The 19,258-nt window shown below is 36.2% G+C and overlaps 1 protein-coding gene across 2 annotated transcripts in view; it reads left to right on the forward strand.

Annotated features, from left to right (window-relative positions):
- The window catches only part of capu (formin protein cappuccino), a 380,358-nt gene that overhangs the window by 167,438 nt on the left and 193,662 nt on the right, over positions 1-19,258 (forward strand). The gene's annotated exons all lie outside the window — the stretch shown is intronic.

The following is a 19,258-nucleotide window of genomic DNA, read 5'->3' on the forward strand; positions in this document are numbered from 1 at the left end:
TAAGTAAAGCTAGCAACTCAGTCATTACCAAACATCACATTACCAAACTTCATTCTGAAGGATCAGGCTAATCCAAACAGTTCGTGGTAACGAACTGTAAGTAAGAAGCGGCCCGGCTCAATAGTAACCTAAACTAAAAAAACAGAATTTTGATACCAATAGATACATCAAAAGAATGACATTTTTATGCTGATTTTAAATATATAAGTTTTATCAATTTTAGTCTAACCCATCAAAAGTTACGCGCCTGAGAAAATTTGCCTTATTTTTGAAAAAGGGTGAAACAACCCCTAAAAGTCATAGAACTTTAATGAAAATCACACCATCAGATTCAGCGTATCATAGAACCCTATTATAGAAGTTTCAAGCTCCTATCTTTAAAAATGTGGAAATTTTGTATTTTTTGCCAGAACAAAGATCACGGATGCGTGTTTATTTGTATTTTTTTTTGTTTTGTTTTTTTTTATTTCCCCAGGGGTGATCGTATCGATCTAGTAATCCTAGAATATCGTAAGAGGGCTCATTCGAACGGAAATTAAAAGTTCTAGAGCCCTTTTTAAATGACTAAAAAAATTGGAGGGCAACTTGGCCCCTCCCCACGCTCATTTTTTTCCCAAAGTCACCCAATCAAAATTTTGAGATAGCCATTTTTTTCAGAATAGTCAAAAATCTAATTGATATGTCTTTGAGGATGACTTAATCCCCCACAGTTCCCGGGGGAAGGGCTGCAAGTTATAAACTTTGCCCATTGTTTACATATAGTATTGGTTATTTGGATGTATACAGGCGTTTTCAGGAGGAATTTTTTCTGGTGGGGGGGGGGGGTCGGAGTAAGGGTTACCGGGGAGAATCTTTCAGGGTGAAAGATTCCCCTGAATTTTTTTTTCAGGGGGAGAATCTTTCCATGGAGGATGTTTCCTTGGGAGAAGGTACATTACTATGAAGGGGCGCCGGATTTCCCAGCATTATTTAAAAAACGATCAGAAATTAGATAAAAAAAACAAGTTTTTTTTCAACTGAAAGTAAGGAGCAACATTAAAACTTAAAACGAACAGAAATGATTACGTATATGAGGGGTTTCTCCCCCTAGTCAGTACCTCGCTCTTTACGCTAATTTTTTTTAGCTCTTTCAAAAGAGCTATCTATTCTAATTAACCGGCCTTTTTGATCCAGGGGTTTATGATTCGAACAAAATTCGAACTTTAGCGTAAAGAGCGAGGTATTGACTAGGGGGTAAACACCCTAATATACGTAACAAAAATATACGAATATAGAAATTCATTACGTAATTTAATTCGTAAGTTACGTCAGAACAAAATTTCGAGAAAGCTATTTAGCCAAAAAAAAAGGAAAATTAATGTGCGAATTTTGTTTTAATTATTCATGTACGGTGAGCCAAAATCAAGGCTGCATTAATTCAAAAATGTTGAGAAATTAAATAAAAAAATCAAGTTTTTTTAACTGAAAGTAAGGAGCGACATTAAAAGTTTTAATGTTGCTCCTTACTCTCAGTTAAATAAAACTGTTTTTTTTTTAGTTAATGTAGATAAAGGGAACATATTGTAAACCAGCCTCGTATGCTCTTTTCAGTGGTATAAATTAAATTGAAATATTCCGAGCAAATTCAAAATTATTTGATTTCATTGCGTATGTCTCCTTTGTCCTTGACAAAGAAAGGAGAGAAATGCCTGAGCCCATGTTATAGCTCCATCAGTTAATCCTTTTTTGTCATTCTGAATTGTATCAAGACCTGATAAAAAAAAGAAACATACCCCACTTTGTGACATATGTCTAATTTTCATCGTAACAGTACGAGATAGGACAATTCTTGCTGCATCAATCAATTCCTCGTGCTGCGTTTACCCACGACAAATACATAACTCATTTTCGATCAGAATGACGACATATGCCCCACTTTTCATTATCACACCAGACCTATTCTCACACCCTAAACTCTCACAACCTCAAATAAGTTAACTCTCACAACCTCAAATAAACCTAACTTTTTTAAGCGACTAAAATGGTCTGGACAGTGCAAGTTTCGGAGTTTCATCGGTACAATCCCATTACATGGGCCTCTCTAAAAAGTCAGGTTTGGTTGATGCTAATGAAATAAAATAAAATAGGATGAATATATAATAGTTTATAAACAAATTTGGGCTATATATTTGCAAATTGGGGGGGGGGGGGTGAGGGGGTAAAGCATTGCATTTATTAAATACGTAACCTAACCTAACCTAGGTACCTTTTTCCCCATCTAAACTCCAAAAAAAAAACACAGTTTAATATCGTATACGCAATGAAAACCTTGATATCATTGCCTGCTCTATAACAGTTAAGACGTGAAAAACGGGTTTTATCATTACCTAGTCTAAAGTGATTAAGCCGAGAGGCCCATGTAATGGGATTGTACCGTTTCATCTTCCCAACTGAATCTGATGCCATGTTTCCCATTGTCTTCAGATTGAATCACATTGCGATTCAACTGCACCGGGCAAGTGCATGGTTGCACACCACCTATAGCAAAGGGGGGGGGGGCAGTGGATCTTCATCTATGGGGCAGGAATACTGCTATAAGAGCACAATTTTGGGCAACATTTTCAAATTTCCATGGTAAGTCATTCAGATAAAAATGGGGGAGGGGCTTAGACCTCTACCTCCCTACATTTCAATAAATATCCTTAACTAAGGGTGTGATATGGGCGTCTTCTTGTTGCAGAAACAGTTGTTTCGAATGGGAAGCACTCAAAGTTTATCAAACAGTTCGTGGTAACGAACTGTAAGTAAGGAGCGACCCGGCTCAAAGGTAACCGAAACGGGATTTTGATACCAATAGATACATCAAAAGAATCAGATTTTAATGCTGATTTCAAATATATTTTAGTCCTATCCATCAAAAGTTACGCGCCTGAGAAAATTTGGCTGTTTTTCGAAAAAAGGGAGAAAGACCACCTAAAAAATATAGAACCCCCGAACCCCCTAATATACGTATTAAAATATATGGATATAGAATTTAGTTACGTAAGTTAATTCGTAAGTTACGTATATTTATTACTAATAAAAACGTTCGTAAATAAAATTAAACAAGTTTCGAGAAAGCCATTGAACCAAATAAAAGTAAAATTAATATACAAATTTTGTTTCAATTATTCATGTACGGTGAGCCAAAATCAAAACCTACATTAATTCAAAAAAGTTCAAAAATTAAATAAAGAAACAAGTTTTTTTTTTAACCGAAAGCAAGGAACGACGTTAAAACCTAAAATGAACAGAAATTATTCCGTATATGAAAGGGCTGTCGCCTCCTCAACGCCTCGCTCTTTACGCTTAAGTTTGACTTTCTCACAACTCTATTTTTTTAACAATAAAAAACTTTAGCGTAAAGAGCGAGGCGTTGAGTCGGCAACACCCCCTTTCATATACGGAATAATTTCTGTTCGTTTTAAGTTTTAAAGTCGTTCCTTACTTTCAGTTAAAAAAACTTGTTTTTTTTTTATTTAATTAACATCAAAGATTTGTGATCAAAAGTTGAATCTTCTTGTGAAAAGCTGGAGTTTGATTGGGGCGACAGCCTTCCTCATATTAAGGAAAATCCCATTTTATTTTGTAGAGCAAATGCTTATGAGCCCTTATTCTCGAAGCATCGCTGTGTAAAAATTCAACTTTGGTGTAAAGAGTGAAGGTCTAAGGCGGGAGTGCCACATATTTAGATTGACTCTGAACATAAAATACAAATCGAATATTTATTTGAAAAATTTTCCCAGGTTGTATCGAGTGCCGTTATAACTTGAAACAACCATTGATAGTTCTGTATATGAGAGAGCTGTCCTTTCCTCAATTATCCACTGTGTGCACTTAAGTTCTGCTTTTTTCTCAAAGCTTTTTTCATTTTGCCAAAAAAAAAATGTCCTCCCCCTTTGGAGATATACACCTTCGTCATATACCCATCCGTTTCAACCGTTAGAAGTAAATTCTGATTAACTTAGAGGAACTGCCGTGCTCAAAATTATACCAAAAGTAATTTTTCTTTATAATGGAGCAGTCATGTCCAATTACTCCCAAATAAATACAAGTAATAAGCACAGCGTATAGTGGACAGCCTGGTCCGTTCAAAGTCAGTTAAAACACTAATGCAGTGTCTCACCCACCTATAAATCATAAGAAACTTTCATCTTCCTTAGTAGGTAATCTCACCTAGGGGTTGCGAACTTGTTGATGTGAAGTGTATTTTTGATAAAGTACCCCACGGGCTTCAAATTTCGTCCCCTTACTGTCTTTCATGTGCCCAAGCCTCCATTGGGCTTCACATTCCTGGCTCTGGTTGTTCCTTCCTGCTTTCTTGTATTCGGTGTATGTAGAGTGCATAACCCCTCAAGTTTAAGTTAAGAGTGTACAAAGTAATTGCCAAGGTAATTTAGTTGGCTCTTTGGGATTCCATCCTGCATGTATCTGAGTATGCAAGAATAAATCTCTTTATCTATGATTGAACACCTGAGTATAATATTTGATTATTTTTTTTTGTTCGTCGCCAATATTGCACATAGAATAATACATTGATTGGGGGGTTTGCAAGGTTTATTTTTCCTCGATATGTTTCCCCAAAACTAACATTAAAATATTTCTGAAGCATTTAATTTAGTTTATGGTGCTTCCTTTCGTCGATACCTAGTAAAATGAGATTTTGGAATCTGGGGAAATATATAACGGATAAGATTTCAATTTTTCACTAATTTTGAATATGTGAGTTTTACTGAAATTAAAGCTGTGAACGAAACATGATTTGTATGAGATAACGAAAACGCTTAACACATCTGAATTACTGCCTAGAATTAAGTTTATTGCAAGTGAATGAGTCAGATTTTTAATTCCAAGGGTTTTCTTCGTACATTTCTAGAAAAAATATTTTTTGAATCCCCATCAACGTTTTCCTCTCTAACAGCGTACAAATTGAGATTTCATCAAGTTCTTGCTAGTTTTGTCAAACGAAAGCGATTTGCAACGTGGCTCATTGATGAATTTGGCAAAACAAGTGCTTCATTCTTCAAACCATCTTTCTCCGATATAATGATATAAATTTCGTGTTTGACCTGTAACTCAAACGAATTAAAAAAGGTCTTAGAACCTCCAGAAGGGCTTCGTTTGCCTTTTCTTATTTCTACCCTTGCGATAACCGTACCAAAGTATTGTTCATAGAACGATGGGGGATGGTCTTGTCCAGGGGCATAATTTGCTATAGGGCAGGGGGGCAGCTGCTTCTCACAGACTTCGCCCCCCCCAGACCCCAGTTTGCCCCCAGTTGAAATTTACTTTCTCTAAAATTTCGTCGAAACTAAGGTAACCCTGCATAGTTCAAGCCTCAACAGAAACAGATCAGTTTTTTAGTACATATTTACCTTTATAGTACTAAAAGTTAACTTTATATAGTACTACAAAGTACCTTTCTAGTACTTTTAAATTACTAAATACTGCCTTTATGGTACCAAACGGCTTATTTTTTTATTTTTTACTAACATTTTCACTTGATTTGGGAAAACTGGCTCTAACTTTGCCCCCCACCCAGAATTTTGAAGAAATTACGCCCCTGGTCTTATCTAAATCTTTGTCTTGATCGTCAGTGGCTTCTCACATTTGGAAAGGCAGGTTTTTATTAGGCCTCTTTTTTCTAGCGTGTTAGAAATTTACACCTGACTTTGCAGCCTGTGCAGTGACAATTCCTTCTACAAAGTGTGCAAGCATATGTATTGAAAGCAGCATTGATTAAAGAGCTAACTCGAATGAGAGGCGACTTTTGTTTTCTCAGCTCCTTTTCAAATTGAGAACAATTTAAACCAGAATACAAGATTCAAATCCCAATTGCCAAAAAAAAATCCGAGTAGCATGTGTTGAATCCCTTCTTATTTTCCATAAGCAAGAATTTTTATATGTACCGGCAATTGATTTTAGAAAATAATTAATTTCTGTTGCAACTTGGACAGTATTCTTATGCTTCTAATGGCACAGAATGCACTTTCGTTTTTACCTTTTACCTTAACTGTTACGTTTTTACAAACAGTTTCGATGAGCGAACTAAGATTTGAATAACAGAAGCCAGGAGTAGAACAGTGGTCAAACATGGCTCTGAAACGTCGGTGCTTTGAAATCTCGAGGAAGATATGCGAGATATTTTTCCAGAGGAATTGTCTATGGGTTGCTTTACGCACTTTTTTCAATGACCGTGAATTCAACAATACTGCTTTACCAAAAACTCTGTTTGATCCTATCTTCTAGCGGTATAATGAAGGAAAGGTGAATCTAACTAGGTACCGTTTTATGAATGAAGGTTTTAGATTGCTAAAATGCTGCTTTTCGGTTGTCCCTGTGGTGTCAAACGAAAAGTAGGTCGGTCGTTCCCGAAAGGAGTGGGATGAGGCATGAAAGGATATAAGGGATGCCGGAGCTGCATGGGGCAGAGTAACAAGTGAAGCTTTGAACAGATTTGAGTGGGGAAAGAGCATGTGCAGCTGCGTTGACTTCAGGTAGTTTGGTGCTGCAATGAATCGTTAGTAGTAGTAGCAGTATAATTGCTTTCTTTTTCTGCCACACTTTAAAAAGCCTTGCCGCCTCACCCATACTTTTTTTTCTTTAAGAAAAACCAGTTTCTTCGTACTAATCTAATGTTGAAAAATCTTGCTTTAAATTCTACTAAAATCAGTTTATTTGTAGTGTCAATTAAGCAAGAAGCACTACTGTATGTCGTAGGTGTGAAACACTTAGTGCCTCAGAAGCTGTCTCCATCAGGCTAGTAGGTGAAATTTTTGGGAGCTCAATAACAGAATTTGAATGAGAAGTGCCCAAAAACTCTGGGAAACTAATGCACCCTCGTCCGTGTGTATGCCCCTGTTTCCCATGCCTTCACTTCTCCATGAAGTGACAAAGAACATAGTTTTTAATTGATGAATAAAAAAAGAAATATTTTCAGTATTTCTTCTAAGCTAGTACCGCATGCTGAAAAAGTGAGCATATAATACTATCCAAAGACTGACTCTGGTCCAGTGGTAGATCCAAGGGGGGGGGCACGCGCCCCCTAACGTAGTCTAAAGTAGTGTAATTTACATAATTAACGCAAGTTTGTGTTAATTAAACTTACTCCTAACGCAAGTTCAGCGGATCAACCTATTTTGCGCCCCCCCCCGCCTAAAAAAATCTTGGATCCGTCCCTGCTCTGGTTAAGCTAAAGGACTGCTTAGTGGACTTTCCACCGGTCTAGTAGTGTTACTAAGGTCGATTAGACACATCTAAATTATTAAATTTTCTTCCTTCTTACGTCTTGACCATCATTATTTTTTTAATAGATAAAAGAATGTATTTTAACATCAGCACAAATGTTAGATGGTCGTGTCGTTACAAAGACGACTGCCAGGGGTTCTGCAATGACAATTTCACGGTAAAAGTAAGAAGTTCGAATAATGCGATGGCTTGCCTGCCCCCTCCCTCACTCTTTCTTTCTATCTAGTGCCGGGCGTATATCTGAAAAAACCATAAATATTACAAGAGTTAATGCACACCTAGACTAGCGTGCGCTTCTGTTTATTGACACACAAGGTTATGCCTTTGACCCTATATATCCTATATTTATATACCTCGTATATAAAGAAGGCAGATCTAAGGGTGTTGATTTTTTTCAGAGACGCAGGGTCTTAATTTCTAACTTGATAAAATGTGGATGTGTTCGTTTCAATTATAAAGGCATGTATAACTATGGATTCCAAAACGATTTCAAGCTTTTATGCTTGGGAAAAGCTCGACATCCAAGAAGCATTTCAACTGCTGATTGTAGCCCTCCTAAAAATTGATAACTAAGGAAATACCCACTTCCCCGGTAAAGATTCTCGCTATGTATTGATGATTTGATTTCCAGCCATTATGTTGATTGCGCTTTGTTGTATTTAGTATTCCCTTTGCTAGTTTTTTACCTAAAAATAAAAACGGCAATTGTCGAAACTGTCTGAACTAAATGGGCATTTTTCATACGCATATAAAGACCGCTTCTTATTAGCTTTTGTGTTGCCTTAAGTACATACAAACCGAAAAACACCCAATCTAACAAAAAGATTTGCTAGTTTCTTCTTGAATAGCCCCGTGGAACTTTCTCACCCTTCAGACTCGCATGAAATTGAAAAGCCCATAACTGTTGCTAGGCTTTTCGCAATGTCGTAAATCTTTCGGCCACCGCGATATACTTATGACTATAGTTACTACTGTTGGCAAGATTTATTTCCAAACTGAATAGATTATGGTGAAATTTGGTTGGAATTGCAATATGGTATCGTACTTTAACTGCCGACAGAGTTGTATACGACCATTTTAGTTGTCACTAAGTGAAAACTTCCGTCTGTCCTCCAAAATGGATTTATACCCATCGTTTCTCAAAGTATTGCTACGTTATTGGATGCATGAGTAATCCAACACTTTTTCAAGCAAAATAGTTTTCAATTTTCTGAAATAAAAGTAGAGATGAAAAGCAGGGGTGTAAGAGGATTTCAAAGTACTTTGGGTGAATTTGTTGTTTTCTCGATTAATTTCAATTCGAAGAAAAGAATACGCCGTTCGATGCGACTTTTAACGCTCTTTCCAAATATACTAATTACTATGCACGTAAATTCCATTTTGATCCTTCAAAGGTCCCTTAATGAGACACCTTGGAATTATTTCTTTCAGAGGCATCGTAAGAGTAGTGCCTAAGCAAAGAGCATTATGCCTTCAATGGGGTTATTATTATTATTATTTTTCATCCGTCTCCTTCGTATGGAAGGTGTGGTCGTAGAAACTCCGGAAGGGCCTCACTCGATTGGAATTCAAAAGTTCTAGAGCCTTTTACATTAAAAAGTGATTAGAGGGGATCCAACCCTCCTTTCCAGGCCTTTTGGGTTACCCTTAGTAATGCAACACATCCCATCAAAATTTGAGATAGCCGTTTAGCTCAAGATATTCGAAGGTCCAGTAAATATGCCTCCTGGAATTATATGAACCTCAAAGCCCCTGGGGCCAGGCCCGTAAATAATACGATTGCGAATTGTTTACACTTAAGTTTTACAATGGAAAAAGGTTTTTGTTTGATGTTGGATGTGCAGTTGCCTCCCCCTGAACGGGCAAAAAAAAATTATCCGGTCACTTGACATGTAAGAAATGATCATGGTAACGTTTTTATATCCTTTAAGGGAAAAAATTATATGCCCTTTTATGTTAGCCGGCCACCCGCAAGTTCCATGGTATCCCAAGGGCAATCTGAGATACTTCAAGGGCAATCACGCTAAATTGGGGAAATTAGTCATTCTTCACAGATAGGCTTTAGTAAAAAAGCTCTTAAAAATCGTTCGGTAGGTCAAGATTCTCAGAGCTTTCCAAGGGAATACTCTGGAAACGACACGCGTTTCGGTATATGCACCCAAGTTTTCAAGTTGTCTTCGATGTCTCGATAATCGAAAAAAAACGTTTCTGCATTACGAGCTACTATTGGATTCATAGTCTATGTGTGAATGTGATAGTCTATGTATTAAGTGGCGAGGCGAGTCAAAAGACACTACGTGTTGACTTGCCAGGCTATCAAAATGACAGATCTGCGATATTTCGGGAAAGCCTTGGGATATCAATTTCAAAGTTTCAGGTTAAGGAGAAGGGACAAGTGAAGCTTGAATTGTGACTCGGGGGAGAGGTTTAATGCAATTCAAAGCGACTATGTAGATCCAGGGTGTCAAAATATAATATCTTCATTATCTTTAGAATGACTCGAGAGATGGAGTTGAAACTTTCAGGCCAGGAGTAGAAAGGTAGAAGAAAGGTAGTGGGAATTCCAATCTTGTTTTTTTTTAGGCGAGGGTTAAATATGGTTTTTATCTGGTTAACGTAAACGTTTTCGAATTGTAAGTTGCTATGGCACGCAAGTTGTAAGTTGCTATTAGGTATTGGGGTAACTAAATATTGCTAATGCGGCATGAAATAGTGCTATATGACCAAGGCCGTATCCAGGGGTGGGGGGCTAGGGGTTTTGACCCCCCCCCCAAAAAAAAAATGTCCAACTTGTAAAAACATTACAAAAAATATAAACAAATTTTGATACGTTTTTATAGTTTTTTGTACCCCCCCCCCCCCCCTCGAAAAAAATCCTGTATACGGCCCTGTACATGACTCTGTATTTTACTAGGTTGTCAAAATAGCGTGTAATCCGCTATTTTATTTGCTGAAGAGCTACTTATGAAAATAGCGTGCGAAAACGAGAGCTTTGCTTAAAAACACAAAATTGAAGCAACAAAAGAGGATGAAAAGCAGAATTATCCTTAAGTGGTCTGCAGAAAATAGAAGACTGGTTTGTAAAGCTTTTTAATGGTATTTTACCGGTCATGAAATCAAAAAGATTTACTACACAGTTTTAATTCTCTAAGCTCAAGCAATCTTAATTTTCAGTAGAGCGCTACTTTCTTAGAAAAACACATATTTACGAAAATGTAGCGAGCCAGTTTATTTGAAAGGTTCTCAAAAATATGCTGCATAAACTAATAAAGAGTGATATTTGTACGTTTAAAGTTTTAACTTTGCTCTTTACTTTCATCAGGAAATATTTATAAATGAATTTTTGCGCGTTTTTAGGTTCTAAAAATATAGACAATAAACATTATAAAAGATCTTTGACCAACTTCGCTGAAGAAATCATAGAAGTCAACATAAGATTTTGCCAAAATGGGCATTAAATATAGGTTTGACTTCGTAGCTTTTTTATACTTTCTCTTAAAAAAGTCCGAGATTTGTCACATAAAGAGTCCACAAGGTATATTATCCTTAGCATCTCTGAGGAGTCGTAGATAAAAAGTTCAATTACTTATGGAAATTTTTCTTTTATGAAATATGCACATATTTTCGAAACCTGACAGACATTAAAAGAACTTAAGATGTATACTTTACAGAAATTGAACTTCGCATTAGAAAGTATACCTTTGTGGTTGTGGTTGTTCCCTGCCCCTTAGTTTTGCCCCAAATATATTTTCAAAGATACCTCTTGGGAGTATTCTCATGGAAAAATTCCTCTTTTCGGTATTTCACAAAAAAAAACTTGACCACTCATAGGCATTGAAAATACACCCCCTCCACTAAAATTTTGGGAATTGGCATCTCTAGCTTAGCCACTAAAATTAGTCTAGTTCTCTTAGTCAGTAGAGGATTTGAAACTCAATAAGGGGGCTGAGAGGGGGAGTATAGAAAATAGGGGATTGTTAACTTCAGTTTTCAGAGTTTTTGATGATGGAGGTTATGATTGTACCTTTTTTTATATTTACCAGCCTTTCTTTTAGAAATGGCACCTAAAGTGTCGTTTTTATGTGCCATATGACACTTTATGATAGTGCTGACACATTATGATGAATTTGTAATCATTTCTGAATAAGAAACAAATAGCAATTGCTTCGCACAAGAAATTTTTTTTCCAAAGCAAGTTTTAAACTTTTATTAATTTGGGCATAGGTCCGCTCTTTACTAAATTGCAGGTTCTGCTGCAACCTTGATTAGTTTTCAATGGCATAAAACTTTTGTGATTTTAATTTTGTTACTGTGTAGAAAGCATTTTCTAATGAGGGATTGGAGAGGCATTCTCATCTATTAGTTTGAATTTACTGTTCTTTGTCAGAACTTAACCCCTCACTCACTTTTTACGATTTTAATAGGTGGGAGACTGCCCACTTTTACCCCTTTGTAATCCCATGTAGTATCTGTATTATTCCATAGTCACAGAATATATTCCTGTGATGCTATGGAGCAAAAGTCAATCAAACGCTTAAATGCAAAAACCTTAAGAATGTAAAAAGCGGTCTAGGTCAGATTGTCTTCTGAATGGCTCATTTGCTACTCCATGCTTGCAAACCAAATATCGATGTTTGAGAATGCTTTTCTTGTAATGTCTTGCAAATTCATATTTGTATTAGATAATGGAAAATAGTTCCAGGTATTTGAATTCCGATTAACGAAATCTGTAACAATCTAGATAAAAACTGTTCCAAAAAATACCTATGAGTATTGGACAACGGAATGTACAAGCAAGCACTCGGCGGGTAAGGGCTTCAAGTTCGTGCCTTCCAAAAAATATCGATAATTTATGGTTTTTCTTAATCTTTCTTATGCTTTTTCTTCATATATAGCATATGTCTCGTTTTTTCCGTAATCATATAATTTGCCTTTTTTGGTGTTCTTTGAAGTTGACCCCCCCCCCTTCCCCAAAGTAAACTCCCGATGATGTGCGTGCTATGAATCCTCTTAATCTTCAAAGTTGAATTTCCTATAAAATTTGACCCTAATCACAGTACTACATGGTAGTGAAAGGAGGAGGTCCAGACATGTACATTGGAATGCACATGGGGGCGGGGGTTCGTACCAAGGATTTTTGTTCGGAGGCTTAAAAGGAGAAACTTTGCATAAAACAACACCAATTTGTTTGCATGTATTTTTGTTGCTTGGGTAAAAATCAGACAAAAATTTCGGTGCGGGGTGAAACCGGGTAACGCCCTCCTGGATACAGCATGCGAGAGAGTCTTGCATTTTGGGGGAATAAATTTAGCAGGAACCTAAGAAAGGCTAATTATCTGGAAAATACTGGGAAATACCAGAAGCATCACATTCTTGGAACGGGCATGTGCAGAAGTGGAGGAGGTCTCATTCTTCCTCCCATGTCTGAAGGAATCTTACCTTTTACGCAACCTGTGACAAGTCTCACCATTACGCAACTAACGATATGAAATGTTTCATAATGACGCAACTTCTCATATATTCGAATTGGAAGTGAAAAGCTCATATTTAGGCTATGAATAAAACTCTCCAATCGATGTGGCTATTTCACTTAATTTACAGAACTTCTATTCAGATACTTTGTTATGTCTTTGCAGGGAAGTATTTCTTCTTTTCGTTTGTAACATTATCAGTGAATACCGTAGTTAGTAAACTATTGTTCATAGTTTTTTTTTCTCTCCAAAAAAGCTATTCAGATGAGCCTGGCTAGATGGCAGCATCTCAATAGCTCCGGTATTTTCGCTATTTTTGTTGTGGCGGCGAATAGAATTCTTCAAAGCTCTTTTCTCAAAAAGTGATGCATAATAAAAAAAAGAACCTTCTGTTTATATTCGCTTTTTCAACTGCACTGTCTTACATCAAGCATCTGGCATCACTACTCAGGAGCGTCGTTTCAGCATGTTTCAACCTCTGCGCTCCGAATATATAACCCCCCAAGAACGTATTCTAAACATTCAGTTAGAGATTAGTCCACCTATTTGGTTGATCTTGTAAGACAGATCATTTTTGGGTTTAATTTTGGTAAACTAACGAGGATGAGCCAACCGGCGAAAGTGAAACTCTTCAAACGCCCAAATATACAGTAATTAGACATCAAGACAGTACTTATACAAGATGTGCGTGCATCACAAAATCACAGCCTAAAGATAAATATTGTGTTTTTGTCTTCATGCTACTGAGCAATTTCAATTTTCTACTGATTATGTATTCTAAATACTTTCCTAATATCGATACGCATAGGTGAGATGACTATCATGATTAACAAGCTGAAATTCTTGCTTACATGACACGGTGAATGGGTTCTGTTGTTTTGTGGGTGTGCATACACGTTTTCCTTTCAACTCGAATCATATTTGATTAGACCATGCTCAATTTCATTACTAAGATTTACTATCTTGCAGATCCTTTGCATCATCAACATGAACGTCAAGCTGGTTTATTTTATGGTAATTCAAAAGACGCTATTTGACAATTTATGTCAAACTCAGGATCACTTAGGACCCTCAGTCGATTTATTTTATCCATTCAGTCGTATCTTATGCCGTTCTCGATATAATTATTCTTCGGTTTTACAAAGCGGTTTTACCTTTTTTTTTATTCTTTCGTTTGTGGTAAAATGCGGAAATTCGACGGTGTCGACTTTGAAACTGTCCTACGAGTGCAATATTTAATCAGAAAAGTCTTATTTGATGTACCTACACTTAACAAACATTCTCTGGCATGATTTTCTGAATGATTTTGCCGCTTTTGATTTTAATCTTTAGTTTATGTTGGAGGTTGAAGATTCATGGGAACTTCCTTTCTTATATCTCTTAATTCTAAAAAATATTCCCAGTCTTGAATTTTCTGTAGGAAACCCACCTCATGATGATTGTTAGTCCTGTTTAAATTTCACGTTAAACCTCCCTCGTTCTGTGAAAACGGCATGGTCATCCCTTTAGCTGATCGAGGACTAAAAAACTGTTCGGACAATCATGTATTTTTAGAAACAAATTATATAGAAGAAGTTTTATTCTGTATTTTTCCTTTAAGCTCATCCAGCAAATTATAGAAAAAAGATTAAAAAACAGAAAAAAATGAAATCATACTCCATTCTTTGGTCAATCTCATAAAAGAAAAGCAAATTCAGTGTTACTATACGTTCATAGACTCAACGATAACGCTGCGAAGCTTTTATTGAAGCGTAATCTTTCCGTTTCTTTCAAAATTGTACCAAAGGTTAAACACTTTTTTCAATTTTGGGAAAGATGGAACATACCCTATTCTTGGTTGTAGCGTACATAGAGTGCCGTTTTCCTGTGTGGGATTTTACTCTGGCAGAAACCATCAGCATATGGAAGGAAAGCTATAAAAACACAAACTTTCAATAAAAAATCTCTGAAGTCTAAAAGTAAATACGACAATTTTGATTCAGCCCTAGGCCTCTACGCTTTTGAATACACATATCACTTAGTTCTTTTTGGCGCAGCAATCTTTTAAGGATGCAATTGAAATTAAAACTACATGCATAAATGTCTCGCTTTTAACAGAGATACTGAAGATATTTTTATAAACCTTGTTTTTTATCTGTTTAATAAAAAGAGATTCAGTTTACATTCCTTCTCATTTTAAAACAAGACCAATTAGCCGTCTCGATATAAATCAGATCAGTAGACAGGTTGTAGTAGTCACTAGGAAAAAAGAAGTATTGCCTAATCCAGTATGTGAATGATCTCTTTTTATTGTTTCTTTCAGTTACTTCTTTGGTTCCGCACTGTTTTCTTCAAAGCATTAGTATTTTTCTTATATATTTACCTTTAACCTATTCCTTCCCCTTTTCTTAAGCGCTGAGGATGGCTAAATGGAAGTCTTTCTGAAATTGCTGTTTTTTTAATTGCTGAAAATTACCCTCATTTGGTTCTTTTTTTTCTTTTTTTTCGGTTTTTGTCGAACTTAAAAACGTAAGGATACTCTAAATTGACGACAGTAATCACTTGTTACGATCCGTGCCGTTTAAGTTCTATATTCTTAACTTACATCAATGCAAAACGGAGAATTCTAGAAGTCTGCTCTGTTATTGTTCATTTTTGATTGTCTGCAGAAACATCGAGTATAAAATTTAAAAAATTAGCATTTAACGCTACTTTATATGATTTTACGTACAATGGTAGCAATTGTCCTTGAGAATGAAAGTCCAGGGAAATCTATACTATCGTCTCTTTCTCTCATTGCAGCATTTTCTAGTGATTCGTACTGCCAACATCATATTCTACCAGGCTATCTTTCTCTAAATCAATAAGCTCAATATCTCTGGAGGACGGTAAGGTCAATCTTTGCATGGAAAACAATAGACTTTTTAATTATCTAGAATGGAAAAAGAGCAATTTGAGTATCTTGGATAATCGATGTGCTATTCGGAGAACTTATGGAAAATCACGTTTTGTTTAGAAGAGCTAGAAATAACCGATTCAAGAGGCTGACTCTGTTTTTTGTAGGCGTGTCTGATTCTGCACCTTAAGTCTTGCCACTTCCACTTCCGAACCTGTCCCATGTGTTTTTAACCCTTCCTTCATTTCTACTCCCGTACTTCCTTGTCTCTTATGTATAGGACTACGGAAGGAACCTTTTCCACAGCACATTTGGCTGATTTTCAAGGAATAAGCTAAAAAACTTTACGCCAAGTGATTTTAGCATCATGATCATGCTTTAAATTTTTTTCTGATTAATTAAACCTTTCAGATATTAAGCCTTTTAGGAATATAATTGAAATTCCGCCTTATGAACGCATCGTTTACATTTACTCCTGAGACGCAAAATGCACAGACATATGACTTTAATGGCCTTTGGGGGGGGGGCGACTTTTCCTCGGAGATTAAAACATTAAAAAATTAATTTTATGTTACAATTTTATTTACTTTTTTTGTGAGCCCTTCAGAACCGTTTTAAGGGCAAGAATTCTCCATATCCCCTCCGTTGTGTGTTGGTATTCTTGTAACTCTTTGAATCTTTGCTACTTTTTGGTTTTGGAAGCGTTTTCAAATTAAATTAATTGTCTAACTGGCAAAAAAAGAAAAGGGGCATTAAAAAAAAGAAAAATAAGAAAAGAAAAGAAAAAAAGAAAAAAAAGAAAGAATGCGTAACTGGAAGCTAAACAGTTTTGAATGGCCTCCATATATGCGGGAGTCATCATTAATCTGAGACGAAGCAGAGCTATGATGAATTTGCAAAATTTCAATTATAGTTAATTATTGAGAATGCCCAGAAGATAAAATACTAAGATGATGTTTCTGTATTCACTCATGTGAACAACTCAGAATTTCCCAACAGGAAATATTAAATTTAAGCAATATGGCAACAAAGCATAAAAGTAAAAACTGAAATCTGGCATTATTAACTAATCACAGCAGACAATTATTGGGAATTTGATTTGCTCAGAACGGTGATGGGTTATACACCTCACTAACATAAAGTAATTAGGCAAGTTTGGTACAAACATCTCAATTGTCAAACATCAAGGTTTCGGCCAGAAACGTACTCGGAGAGAGGCTAACATTTATTTGTGAAGATGGGTTATATACGTATGTCGAACCGGCAAAAACAAAACAAATTCCTCAAGACTTTAGAAAAGTCGCAAAACTTAGTTTAGTTTCTTTTGGGTCGACAGAGCAGCGTTGACTTACTAAAAATCCAAGGTTCTCACCACAGAAATTATTACGTATATGAGGGCAGTTGTCCCCTCCTCAATACCTCCCTCTTTACGCTAAAGTTTGACTTTTTGTTCCAATTATTTAAGAATAACACCTTAAACATACAAGCCGTTTAATTAGAATAATTTTTTTTTAAGTAAAAAAAACTTTAGCGTAAAGAGTGAGGTATTGAGGAGGGGGTAACCCCCCTCATATACGTTATAATTTCTCTTCGTCTTAAATTTTAATGCTGCTCCTTACTTTCTTTTGAAAAAATTATTATTTTTTATTTAGTTTCTTATCGTTTTTTAAATAGGGCCGGGACATCCAATGATAATTCCCTCCATGAATAATTCCCTTCCCCCTTGAAAAATTCCTCCATGGAAATTTCCTGCCACGTAACCGCCTCCCTGCTGCAACCTCCCAATAAACACTAATATATGTAAATAATGGGCAAACTTCATATCTTGTAGCCCTTCCCCCGGGGACTCAGGTCATCCTCAAAGATATAGCTATTAGGTTTTTTTGCTATGCTTTACAAAATGGCAATCTCAAAATTTCGATCGCGTTATTCTGGGGAAAAAGGGGCGTGGTAGGGGGGCTAGCTGTCCTCCAATACCTTTGCTCACTTAAAAAGGGCACTAGAACATTTTATTTCTGATCAAATGAACCCTCTCTCGATCTTCTAGGATCATTGGTTCGATACGATCACACCTGGGTATAAATACAAGCAAATAAACACGCATCCGTGATCTTTCATCTGGCAATTAATGTATAATTCCGCATTTTGTATATATGAGCTTGGAACCATACACTAGGGTTCTCTGGTATGCTGACTCTGATGATGTGATTTTCATTAAGGTCACTTGATGTTTTGGGGTTTTTCCCCGCTATTTCAAAAATCAGACAGATTTTCTCAGGCTCATAACTTTTGATTGTGTAACATTAAACTTGATGAATTTTATATATTTTGAATAAGCATCAAAATTTGATTCTTTTGATGTATCTATGATTATCAAGACTCTGTTCCTTGGAGTTTCGGTTACTTTTGAGCCGCATTGCTCCTTACTTATAGTTCGTTACCACGAACTGTTTGACTCGGGTTTCCAAGACAGACACTTACACAAGAGTGTCTTACGGAGTCTTCGCTATATAGATTAAATAAAAAAAAAAGGTTGTTTTACCTGAAAGTAAGGAACGACGTTAAAACTTAAAACGAACAGAAATTATTCCGTATATGAAAGGGACTGTCCCCTCCTCAACGCCTCGCTCTTTACGCTAAAGTTTTTAATTGTTTAAAAAAATAGAGCTGTGAGAAAGTCAAATTTTAGCGTAAAGGGCGAGGCGTTGAGGAGGGGACAGCCCCTTTCATATACGGAATAATTTCTGTTCGTTTTAAATTTTAACGTCGCTCCTTACTTTCAGTTCAGAAAACTTGTTTTTTTTATTTAATTTTTGTACGCTTTTGAATTAATGCAGGTTTTGATTTTGGCTCAACGTACATGAATAATTAAAAAAAAATTAATATTAATTTTACTTTTAGTTGGTTAAATGGCTTTCTCGAAACCTGTTTAATTTTATTTACGAACGTTTTTATTAGTAATAAATATACGTAACTTACGAATTAACTTACGTAACGAACCTCTATATTCTTATACTTTTAATACGTATATTAGAGGGTTCGCCCCCTAGTCAGTACCTTGCTCTTTAAGCTAAAGTTCAAATTTTATTCCAATTCTTTAAAAATGACCCCTTAATCACAAATGCCGTTAATTGGAATAAATAGCTGTTATGAAAGTACTAAATAATCTTTGGCATAAAGAGCGAGGTATTGACTAGTGTGTGAACTCTATCATATACATAATGTCTTCTGTCTTTCTAAGTTTTAATGTTGCTCCTTACATTCAATTAAAAATCTTGTTTTTTTTTATATAGAATTTATGATCTTTTTTTAAATGATGCTGGGAAATCCGGCGCCCCCGTCATAGAAATGTCCCTTCTCCCATGAAAAATTCCTTCATGGTAAGATCCCCCCACATAACCCCCGACCCAATCCCCCCCACTACCAGAAAAAATCCCCTCTGAAAACGTCTGTATACTTCACAATAACCAATACTATATGTTAACATTGGGTAAAGTTCATAACTTTCAGCCCCCCCCCCCCGAGGCCTTTGGGGGATTAAGACATCCTAAAGGACATATTTTTTATATTTTCGACCATGCTGTCCAAAATTGATATCTCACAAATTTAATCGGGTGACTTTGGGAAAAAATGAGCGCGGGAGGGG

This window comes from Artemia sp. Qi Xiang Cuo, chromosome 8 (assembly GCF_049724085.1).
Source record: "Artemia sp. Qi Xiang Cuo chromosome 8, ASM4972408v1, whole genome shotgun sequence".
Taxonomy (NCBI): domain Eukaryota; kingdom Metazoa; phylum Arthropoda; class Branchiopoda; order Anostraca; family Artemiidae; genus Artemia; species Artemia sp. Qi Xiang Cuo.